The following is an 11,450-nucleotide window of genomic DNA, read 5'->3' as shown; positions in this document are numbered from 1 at the left end:
AATACAAAACATACATTGTTAGCACCACTGGAGGAATGTTTAAAATGTATATTTCAAATTAACACTCAATTCAATTACCTAACTTCACAGAATATAATCACATAGAGCTGGTAGGCAACGTTTGCCACTGCTATGTGGCAGCAGCCTGGGAGTACATACTTATTTCAGATGCTGTGTTATGTTGATACGCTCTGCCACTTGTCTTCACTGGTGGTTCAGGAAGACAGGGCAGAGTCATGTAGCTGTCAGGTCAATGAATTGATCTGAGCAAGCTTATCTGTTTGCACTCCTGTGCACTGCTGTATGGGCCAATGAAGGAGAAAAATGCATTAAAATGCAATAAAACCGGCAGGCTGCCACAGCTGTCACTCCTCTGGCAGGGCTCCAGGCAGCAGGTGCTTTTGTTTTGATTGTTTGCAGCAGTTTTGTTAAACAACGATTTCCTCGTTATTTAGCGAAACTGCTGTCGAAATCTTCATCCGCCTGTTTCCTTTGGAAACAGGCGGATATTAACGAAAGCACTGTTGTGCTTTCCGATGATGCCCAGGCCCACTTCATAATAGCAGTGGTGCCTGGGCGTCATAAAATGGCACAGTGAATCGTGCTATTTAGCACGGTCACTGCGCCATGTTGAGAACCGGGCCCTGTCGCTCCCGCATAGCCTGCACTGCAGCCTGAGTATTTAGATGCCATCTTGGGGTAAGAACGGCACACAGCTCCAATGCGCTGCCAATGGTTCCACAGAGGCCAGCGCTTCCTTGAAAGCATGACAGTATGCCCCATCGGAAGGGGTAGGCCACCAGGCTTGCCAGGATGGAGGAGATGGAAACAACGGAGAAGACTATCAACATGGACGCCGGTGGCCAGTTCCCAAGTGTTTTCAGCCGGGGAATAACCTTTCCAGTCCACCAGGTACTTGAGTCGTCCCCTGAAGTAACGTGAGTCACAAATCCCGGAAACCTCGAATTCCTGGCCCAAGTCCATGACCACAGGGGGAGATTTGATGCCAGGTGTGCGTCAAAAGCGACCAGTTATGTCGAGTTTGATCTGGGAGAGATGAAACACGGGATTAATCCGGGACCATGATGATGGAAGCTGGAGACGAACTGCGACTGGACCCACATTCTGCAGGATGGTGAACGGTCCAAAATATCAAGGAGACAACTTTGAAGGCACGAGATGCCTCGGGAGAAAACGTGAAGCCAACCAAAATTTGTCTCCAGGGCAGAAAATGGGAGCCGCAGTGCGGTGGCGATCAGCAAACCGCTTGACGCGGTCCTGGGCTCCCTGCAAAGCCATGCAGGCCGACTTGTGTCCTGCTTGAATCCGATGAACCAAGTCGTCAATGTCAGGGAACCGAGTAGCCACAGGGGAGATCACTGGAAAACGGGCAGGGTGGTAGGCATAAGTACTGAAGAAAGGATTGGTTTTCAAGGCCGAATGGGAGGCATTATTATAGGCAAATTTGACCAATGACAGAAGCTCTGACCAGTTATCATGGGCGGATGAAATGAAACAACGCAGATATCCTTCTAAGGTTTAGTTTAGCCACTCCATCTATCAGTTGGTCTGGGGATGAAATCCCAAGCTCAAGGTCTGTTTAATATTGAAGATGGTACAGACCTGCTGCCAGTACCGAGAAGTGTACTGTAAACCCCTATCAGACACTATCATATCGAGTAGACCATGCCGTGAAAAGATGTGGTCTTTAAAGACACAAGCCATTTGTGCCACTGTGGGAACTCCCGGTAAGGGTACAAAGTGTGCAAGGTTTTTGAGAAATAATCAATGGTCACCATCACATCAGTAAACCCCTGTGAAGGTGGTAAATCCACGATAAAATTGATAGATATAATCTGCCATGATTGGTCTGGAATTAACATTCCCACTAGTTGAACCAAGGGGGAGTTCCTTGGGGTTTTTGACTGGAGACATATCATACAGGATGGTACGTAATCGTGGACAACTGAACACAATGAAGGTCACCAAAAGTGTCTTTGAATCAACTCAGTGGTGTTGTGTATACCTCTATGACCTGCCGCCGAGTATCAAGGCAGATTCGGAGGATTTCTTGCTGGAGGCTTTTGGTAGGGCGGTGTCAAGACCGGTGGGGGGGTCTGTACTTCCGCTCTCTATATGGTAGAGGAGAGGCACAGAGGAGCCCAGCCAAGATTCTCAATTATGGTAGCGATGGACGAGCAATCAAGGCCTAGCTTCTCAGGAGGTGATGCAGGCTGGTTCTTAAGTACAGTGGATCCCCAAGCCCCCACAAAGGAATGTCCACACACTGTATTACTGAAAATACAGTCTTTATATGATTAATATTCAAGGGTTATATACACTTATCACAACAACGCACTTTGTGCTCAGGAAAATCAATAATGGTAAATATCTACAATTCTAAAGTGGTACCACTAATATTAGACCTCATTAAAGTGCATTCACAATACTGTAAAAATGGCACGCAGATCATTAAGCAGGAAACCAGCAATAGAGAGAGGAGAGATAACAGATGGTTGAAACAATAGGCAGAAGACTGGCCCTTGCTACTGGACACAGTTCTGTGTGGAGATCCCCCCCCCCACCTGGGCAACCTGTAAAATAAAGAGATATAACACAAGCCCAGTCCATATATTGTTCAATAGTCTTATTCTCTCCTACAATGTTTTTACCCCCCCAATGTAACTGGTGGAGTCGAGTTCTTCGAGGAGGCGTCGACAGATCCTTCTTGAATGACCCCCTTTAAAGCAGGAGTCACGGATCGTCGAGAGGCGTCGAGAAGCGTCGAGGAACTCGGTGTTCGGTGTCGGGGAATCGACGGCCCTTCTTGAATGCCTTCCCTTTCAAGCGGGAGACACGGGGCGTCGAACGTCCAACAACAAACAGGGTAGAACGGCGTCGATGAGGCGGCAGGCTTCGATCCGAGCGGTGCTCGTCGGCGTCGAGACGTCGGCGTCCTGCGAGGAAGAGGCGTGCGGGGCACCTCGGCGACACTAGTTCTGGACCGCAAAGATTGTGAATGACGGTGGCCCAGCAAGGGCGTCGAGTCGCTCGAGTCTTTGGAGTCATGAGGTGGTGGGAAACCCACCGGCGGATTCTCCTCGGCGCGTTGGTCGTCCTCAACTTTCTCCGGCAGGACAAAAGCGGTCGACGATGCGGACGAGGGAGTCCTTCGAGTCAAATGTTCTTAGGCAAGGAGCGGACGGCTCCGGTCGTCGGCGGCACGGCGTCAAGTGGTTCCCACGGCTGGGCAACACAACTTCGACGGGCCTCCAGCGGTTACACAGACCTGCGAACCCTGGTCGACGGCAATGGACTTCGACAGCGTCGAGGTCCGGGTGCTTTACTTCGTTCCCCTCGGCAGTCCCCTTCTCCAGTCGGCAGCCTTTCGATGGTCTGGCGTCCAGGGAGCTTCGGCGAAGATTCAGCGGTGCTCGATGGTCCCTCGGAGCACGGGAAGAGGGCGCCTAGCCAGGTCCTCTCTCGGGTCAGTCCTCGACGAACACGTCAGCCTTCGGATCGGTCGAAGCAAATGCAGCAGCAAGTCTTCTTCTTCCAGCTGGGCGTCGAGGGTCAGCAGTTCCAGTTACTCTTGAGTGGAGACTCAGCTTCTGAACGCTTCTGAACAACTTTCAGTGGTGAGAGGTCCCCAGATATACTATTCTGTCTCTCATCCACACTGCTGGCACACACATAGCAGCCAATCACACAGAAGGGCATTCATGCAGCCAGTCAGCCAATCAGGCACACAGTGCATTCAGGCCACACTCCTCCCTTTCAGACACTCACAACAAGGAATGTGGATTGGGACAAGTACCCAGCCATTCAACACTACACACTGCATTCAGGCCAGTTTCGGGCAGGGCTGTCTCAGTCTTTGTCTCACATGCCAGAAACCAGACAGCCACAACAAGGAGTGTACCCACAACATACAGTCAATGGGAAGGCTCCAGTCAGTCTAGCTGGGCCCTCACAACAACACCATATATGGAACTTCCACCCAACAGCCAGTCAGGGGGAAGGGACAGAGACAGGGCTTCCCAGGACTTTGGGAAAAACAAGACAACAGGCAATAGAAAGCAAGAGGCCACAGGGGCCATCTTGTTTCTATCAGGAATCAACTGATCCCAATGGCAGGGCCTGGGTGTCCCAAAAATGGAGGACACTCAGAGCACCTGGCAGATTCAGCATGGAGCTGCCACCAGCCCATACCCTGCTCTGTGGGCCACCCACAGGTGCCCAAAAACATACACTAGGGGCACAGGGTTGTACCCCTACCAATGGGTGCCATAAGGGTATCCCATGGGTCTGTTCACCAAACCAAAAGAGAGAGCTGCACTGCCAGGAGTCCCACATGGACTCCGGGGCCGAAAACATAACAGAACACACGGTAAAAACAGAAAAAGGACAAGGATTCAGAGGCCCTGTCCCTCAGATGCATTTCCAGCATCACAGGCGGTACACTTGTTAATCCCAAAAATAGCATCCTTTGGCCTTTTGTAAATTGTATTTGGGGACCAGTTGTAGACATTCGGTTTCATGAGTACGCGTATCGGTTTCAATCCGTTGCAACAGATTTGAAATGACGTGTACAAATACGGCCTTGGGAAAGAGTTGTTCGGAACAGAACTGAAAGGACCCTAATGCTTCCTTCCGGGATAAAGCATCCGCACGTAGATTGACCCTCCCAGGGATGAAGGTGAATACAATGTTGAATGGGGAAAAGAAATGTGCCTGCCGAGTAGTCCGGTTCTGAGCATATTGTAGTGCTTTCAGATTGATGATCCGTAGGTACTTTGATGGGAAACTTGACTCCTAACAACAAGTCTCCACTCAACAAATGCCTTTTTGATGGCCAGCAACTCCTTCTCTAGAATAGAGTAATTGTTCCGCGGGAGTCAATGTCTTGGAAATATAGGCCACTGGACATTCTTCTCCCTGTTCAGTTTCTTGCAGGAGTACTGCAACTAACGCACAATGAGACATCAGATTCAACGATAAATCAAAATAGGCACTCAAGTAAAATGAGATTTCAAGACTTTGAAGGCTGTCTGGGCCTCTTCGGACAAGAGGTATAGGACGCCCTTCTTTAGCAGAATAGTAATCGGCCGAATGATAGATGAAAACCCCAGGACAAATTTCACATTGAAGTGTGCAAACCCCAAAAAGCATTGTATATCTTTCACCTTGGTGGGAGATGTCCAGTCCACCACTGCTGTTTACCTTGGCTGGGTCTATGGATATTCCCTGGGCTGACAAACATAACCAAGTTATGTATTTTTCGAGTTTACAGTAGAGATGTTCCCGTTGTAACCTGCGAAGGACTTCCTGCACATGTCGCACATGATCGGTCTTGGATGCACGGAACACCAGGATATCGACGATCATATAATGTAGCAGAATGTCTGAAAAAATGTGGTCCATGAACCTTTAGAAAATGGCCGGGGTATTGGATAGACCAAAGGGCATCACCCTATACTCATAATGCCCGAAGGTCATGCGAAAGACTGTTTTCCATTCATCTCCCGCTTTCACTCGTATAAAATCCATAGAATACTTTTGCACTAACCTGAATGCAGTGATTCTGCATCTCCCTTCCAGGTAGGTACAAAACAGGAAGAGCAGAACCCCCAGGGAACTCACAGGAGGGGAAAGCCAGACTCACAGTGTGGGCCGCCAAGGTTTTGACCTTACATCTGGGGTCCCCCTTCACATTGTCACTTGCTCCACAAGCCACATAAGATCCACAGGGTCTGTGTACATAGGAAGGCTTACTGTAACCTGAGCTATGCTGGGGGGGCTGGGAGGTACTCCCACTTCTCTGACTGTTCTTAGGTGACTTACCCTTTTTAACTTTGTGCCCCTTCTGAGAGGAAGATTTGTCCAATTCCCCCACCCTCCTTATCTTTGTGCTTTTTCCCCTCCTCCTGCATACCAGAAGCAGGGTTGTCCTTATGGGACACTCTATGTGGCACCCATAAATCTGCTGCAATGGCTACCTTCTTAGGATCTATCTCCTTAGAGTCAGCCAAGTGCTGCATAAGTTCAGGGGAACAAGAAGCAAAAACATATTCAAGCGTCACTAAATACATCATACCCTATAAGGTAGTGACCTTGAATCCGTCCACCCAACCAGTCAAGTTTTTTAAAAGAATCAGCAATATAAGAAACCCAAGTATTACCTTCTTTCTTCTTGTATTCTCTGAAACGTTTCAATTATTGGGCCGGAGTCTTCCCAAACTTTAAAACCAAAGTTTGCTTCAATTTTGCAAGTCTTTTATGTCAGCCTTCAACATATCCATAATATCACTGCCACTAAAATGGGGTAGTCGGCTGAGCAACCATGCAATCTTATCAGCATCCACTACTTCTTGTACCTCACAGGCATACTTAAATGCAGTCAACCAGTCCATAATGTAATTCTTGTCGTCATACACATTAAGCAGATCTTTCGAAAATCTTGGATGAGAGGAGAGGCCAGACCCATTACCAGACCCTCTATTGGACCTATTGGTACCTTGCAAGCTACAACTTGTGGACCCTGTCCTTCTGTTTCTCCAACCTCTCCAAATCCAGTTTAGCCATGTGCAATTCAAGCTACTTCTGCTTAGAAAAACAGCTCTAGCTTCTTGAATTCCACCATGGCCTCAGCCCCAGAGCTGGTCAGTGGAACAGAGGACACATCTTCATAATCATCGTCATTGCTTTTCTCTACAGTGGCACTTGTTTTACATTACTGGTATTTGGGATATCCCCAGTATCTTCTGCAATGTCATAGGAGTGCAAAGTCGGAATCTGCATTTCCCGCCAATCTGTGATCCTTTGGATCGTTTCAGATTTAGTACCAGTGGTGGAAAGGCCCCTTTCGGTAGGTATCTTTCTTAGTGTCTCAGATCTATAGGCACTCAAAGTAATGTCCGTAATTGCTTCTATATTATGAGTAAAGGCAGGTGACTTACAGTTAACGTTAACCTAAGAACATTGTGTCTCTCATGAAAGTGTTACCTGGGTACCTTACCAGTGCGCAACACTGGTTACCTCCGATCTTATCCCACCACTGTACATCAATTTGTTAAGACAAATTCCTAAACTCTGACCTCGTGGGAAGAAGTTTAGAAGGCCATCCTAGGTTTAATGAAACAGGGGAACCATCTGGACAAGCCAGACCAATCTAGGTAGCTTGACAGGCAGTAGAGACTAAGTCTCTGGAGGGGTGAGAGTGATCGGAAGCCCACAATGAGCACACAAAGCAACACACCACAAATTACTTTTAGACAAGTGTATATGAAATCTGTACATTTAATGTCGGACGGACCAAATAGACACAAGAAACATTAGCAATGAGATAAGTTATCACACAAAACCTTAAACTATACAATATATATACACTACATTTCCTAATGCTATACAGTGGAAAAACACAGCCAAAACCTGTAAAGAGAGGGTTGAGTTAGCACATAAATGGCATTAGGCAAATCTTCAGAGTTGTTCCCTAACTTTCGATTTCAACCCTAAGAAGAGTGGAGCCTTGTGCTCAACAGTACAGTTGTGCTTAGAAACACATGATTGTGCATGTGATGCAAAAAGCGGGTCTTCTTGGGAGGGCTATAGCAAGTCAGGAAGGGGCTTGAGGCGATGAAAAATTGGCTCCCACTTTTAGGTAGGCCCTGCCCTTGGCGGCAAAGCAGTGTTGAAATGGCGAGAATAGCTAGAGAGTGCAGGCTAAATGTCATGGTCCACATCATGAATGTGTGTGGTCTGAGTGAGGGAGCAGGCTGGAGGGGTCCTAGACAAAAGAAACGCACAAGACTTTCAAACCCTACAGCGGTGAAGAAAACTTTTGCAGATTTTGTGCGGATTCAAATATTAAGGAGACATTAAAACATATAAACATATAAAAATTGAATGTCCAGCACTAATGGATTTAAGAGTCACATTCTTCTGGAAACATCTAACATTTTTTGGCTGGATAACCCCAGAGTATAGATGGCCAAACATCCTATCCACCAAAATTATTAGTATCCGTATTGCAACTTACAATTTCATGAATGCTCTAAATTTGAATGGGGATACTGAATCACTGATGGCTTAGAAGCTTATAGGCTGCGACGACCACAATAAGATAAAGGCATTTGGTCCAAGTGTTCATAGTCACCACCTAATGTTATGTTCTTTGTGTGAGAAAATCTATTTCTGCATCTTTTTGAAGGACTCATAGATCACTCAATATTGTGTTGTGTAAATATGTACTTATATGGGAATAAGGTCTAATGGTTGGATTTTAAATTATATTTTATTATGTAAATATGCTTATGTGTATATGAAGGTGTTGATCAACTTTTGTTAGACCTGTTTTTCCCTTTCTTTTAATTCAGACTATGATCGATTTATTTGTTTTATCTTTGAGTGTGATGTTTTCTTTGGATAAGAGCTTAATTGCTGTTTCATATATTTGGAATTTTTCTTTCACAAAAATTTTGAATGCTTCCTTTTTTTTTTTTAATTCTGTAAAATGTGAATGAGGTGTTAAAGTTGAGTTTCTCAGCTAAATTCAATTAAAAAAAATGGACATAAGAGAATTTGGAACTCTAGCACAATATTGTAGTCATAATAGACACTAACCCACATTGAACCTGTGAAATGTACATTTTTTTTTATAAAGAAATGTTGTTTTAAGCAAACACAGGATCCTTTATTTACAAATGAATAAAAGATGGGTTCCTGTAAGAAACGCAAAGGTGTTCAGTGTGGTCTGTAGGAGCTGAGAGAGTTGCCAACTCCTGGATACGTGCTCTCGGATTTGACTACAATGAGTCATGGAAAGGCAGGGGCAGGAGGAAGCCTGTGATTCCTATTTTCTCATAGTATAAGTATCCTGTATATCACAGGCCCCTCGAAAATAATAAAAAATGGATGGGTACGACCTATGAAAATACCCCTTTAACTCGAGAGAGTTCTCAGAACCTGCTTGGGGGATGGACACCTCCTCTGTTTCAATTCTGTCTGGCTTGCATTTTTGGGGTGGAAAAGTCTCTTGATCTGGGTTGGTTTCCATACTTCCTGTCCAACTTGGTGTCTTTTGGGATGCACTTTGCATTGGGAGTGATCCCCTATTCCAGAATGAGAAGGTTTGCTTACCTGAATCCTCCAGTGACTATATTCTCTTTCAAAGGGGATGATTTTTAAAACAGGTTCTTCTTTGGCCTCTCCTACTTACCCTTTACTCTTTGGGTTCTAACTTCCCGGGCGTAGATGAGTGACTTTGAAGCTGAGAGTTTTCTAGGGGCTCCAGCTTCCTCTAGAGCTTGGCATCGCTCCTCCAACAGGGCCCCTCCTCAGGAACCTGTGTCTTGTTGAACTTTTCCTCCCGTCATTTCTCCCCCGGGGCATCAATCATGGCTGTTGGGGAATTCTGGGAAGTAGGGTTAGGTTGAGGGTTGGACTGAGCGCTCAGCATGTGCCTCAGATTGTCTGTCAGTTGCTGGACCTGTCGCTCCAGCTGAAACACATTTTCTTGGTTGTACAGAGCTCTCAAGTCGTACCTCTGCTGCTCCTGAAAAGGGTAACTGTCCCTTCCCCCGGATTAGCTAAGGTACTGGAAATGTCCTCCATAATTTTCCAACATGAGTCTCCCTTCTCCCTGGTTCAGCAATCTATTGTCTTTGGAACTGTGGGGAGAGAGGAGGATTGTTCTGGAAGTTCTGATGCAGGAAGGGGTATCTAAAGAAAAATGTCTGTTTTTGGAGGTGGAGTGATACTTCTCTAATGAGGGAAGTTTGGAGGAAAGTTTCCCAGGGCAGTACTTACCTGGTTGCACCCCATCCCAGGGCTGGGGGTGATGTATACATACCCCAGGATTGGTTTGTTGCCCTTGCACCAAGGGTTTACATAGATGGCCAGGTCAGAGGGCTCATAGTTCTGAACCCTGGTCTGACTTCCATATTATTGGGCAGGGAGGGGGAGGGGTCGCTTCTGCCTTCCATTTTGCTTGCTGGCAGGAGGGTTTTTTTAGACCTCCTGTCTCCAGGTTCAAATGAGGGGTAGCACTCACCTCCGCCACATTTGCAGCAGCAGGGATGTTACATGGTTTTGGGATTTTGCAGGTCTTTTTACTCTCAGTATGTTTCTGTACCTCATAGAGCCTGTTGGCTTGTTCAAATGCCCAATCCAGGTCCTGTGCTCATGGACATCCCACACCTACTGAGTCATAATGTAGTTGGGGGGGGGCACATGGAAATACGTGGTCAAAAACTCCCTACTACGTGTGTTCACCTGTCAGGAAGTCTGTGCAAATGCATGCTTTAACTCCTCCACAAACTCCCTAGGCGCCTGATCCTCCCCACATTGCAAAATATATACAGCCTTACGGGCCTCTTGTGGGTTCTTGTGTGTGGAGAAATGCTGCCCCCCCCCCCTCTGCCGGGCCTGGAGGGGGACGGTCGATGCGGCACCCAAGGCCTGGGTCGCAGCAGCCTAGAGCCCCTGGCCCGGGCCGCCTTAGATCCTCTCCCCCTCGGCATAAGAGCTTCTCCTGCCGGGGAGGGACGGGGACCCCTCTGGGGCACCCCGGCACCGCCGCCAGGCGTGGGGACGGTTAACCCATTCGTGAGGCAGGCACACGCAAGGTCAGGGGCCAGCCCCTCCAGCCGCCCCAGGCCTTCGGCGTGGCCCCTTTAGAGCTTTTTCCCTGTGGGGAGCGATGGGGACCCCGACGGGGCTCCCCGTGACCAGCGTTGGGCCCGGATACCTAGGAGACAGGGGGTGGGTGGAAGCTGCCCCGGCCACCCTGGAGCTCTGGCCGGGCCCCCTTAGAGCTTCTCCCTCCACGTTAGAGCCTTGCCCTCCGGGACTGACCCGCAAACGCCGTGGACCTCGGGCCCGGCCACCACGAGCGCCCCTTGACACACGCACCACCCGTTTGGACTTAACCGCACACGGGAGGCACTGGGTCGAGGACTGGGGGTAACCCACTAACGCCATTGAACTGAAGGCTGGACGCTATGAGCTGCTATAGCCCCGTGGAGGGAAGGGGCCCCGCTCAGGGCACCACCTCGACACACAGGCACCACCCCGTTTTGGACTTGACCGGGAGCAGCCCACGAACACCATGGAACCGAGGCCGGGAACAGCACCAAGCCATCCCTCGGAGGCCGCAGGGTGGCACTCCCACCACCGACTATTAAGCCCCCACGCAGTGGGGGCTTATGGAACACGACCAGAGACAAATGTAGGAGCCAGCAGCCCCGGCCGCGACGCGGGCCATCTGGTCCGCCGGCCACCGCTCGGGCCATCTGGTCCTGCTCCCCTGGCCAAATGGCCCGCCGGCCCGTCGGCTGCACCTGCCCCGAGCCCACCGTCCGTGGGGCACGGGCTTAAGGTTCCACCTGCTCCAGGGTGGGGGGGGGCTTAAACCGCCTCTCTTCCGGCCGCGTCTGGGGGCTTAAGGCACC

The sequence above is a fragment of the Ambystoma mexicanum genome, chromosome 2p (assembly GCF_040938575.1).
Source record: "Ambystoma mexicanum isolate Mex_15411 chromosome 2p, UKY_AmexF1_1, whole genome shotgun sequence".
Taxonomy (NCBI): Eukaryota; Metazoa; Chordata; class Amphibia; order Caudata; family Ambystomatidae; genus Ambystoma; species Ambystoma mexicanum.
Note: the sequence above shows the minus strand (reverse complement) of the source record.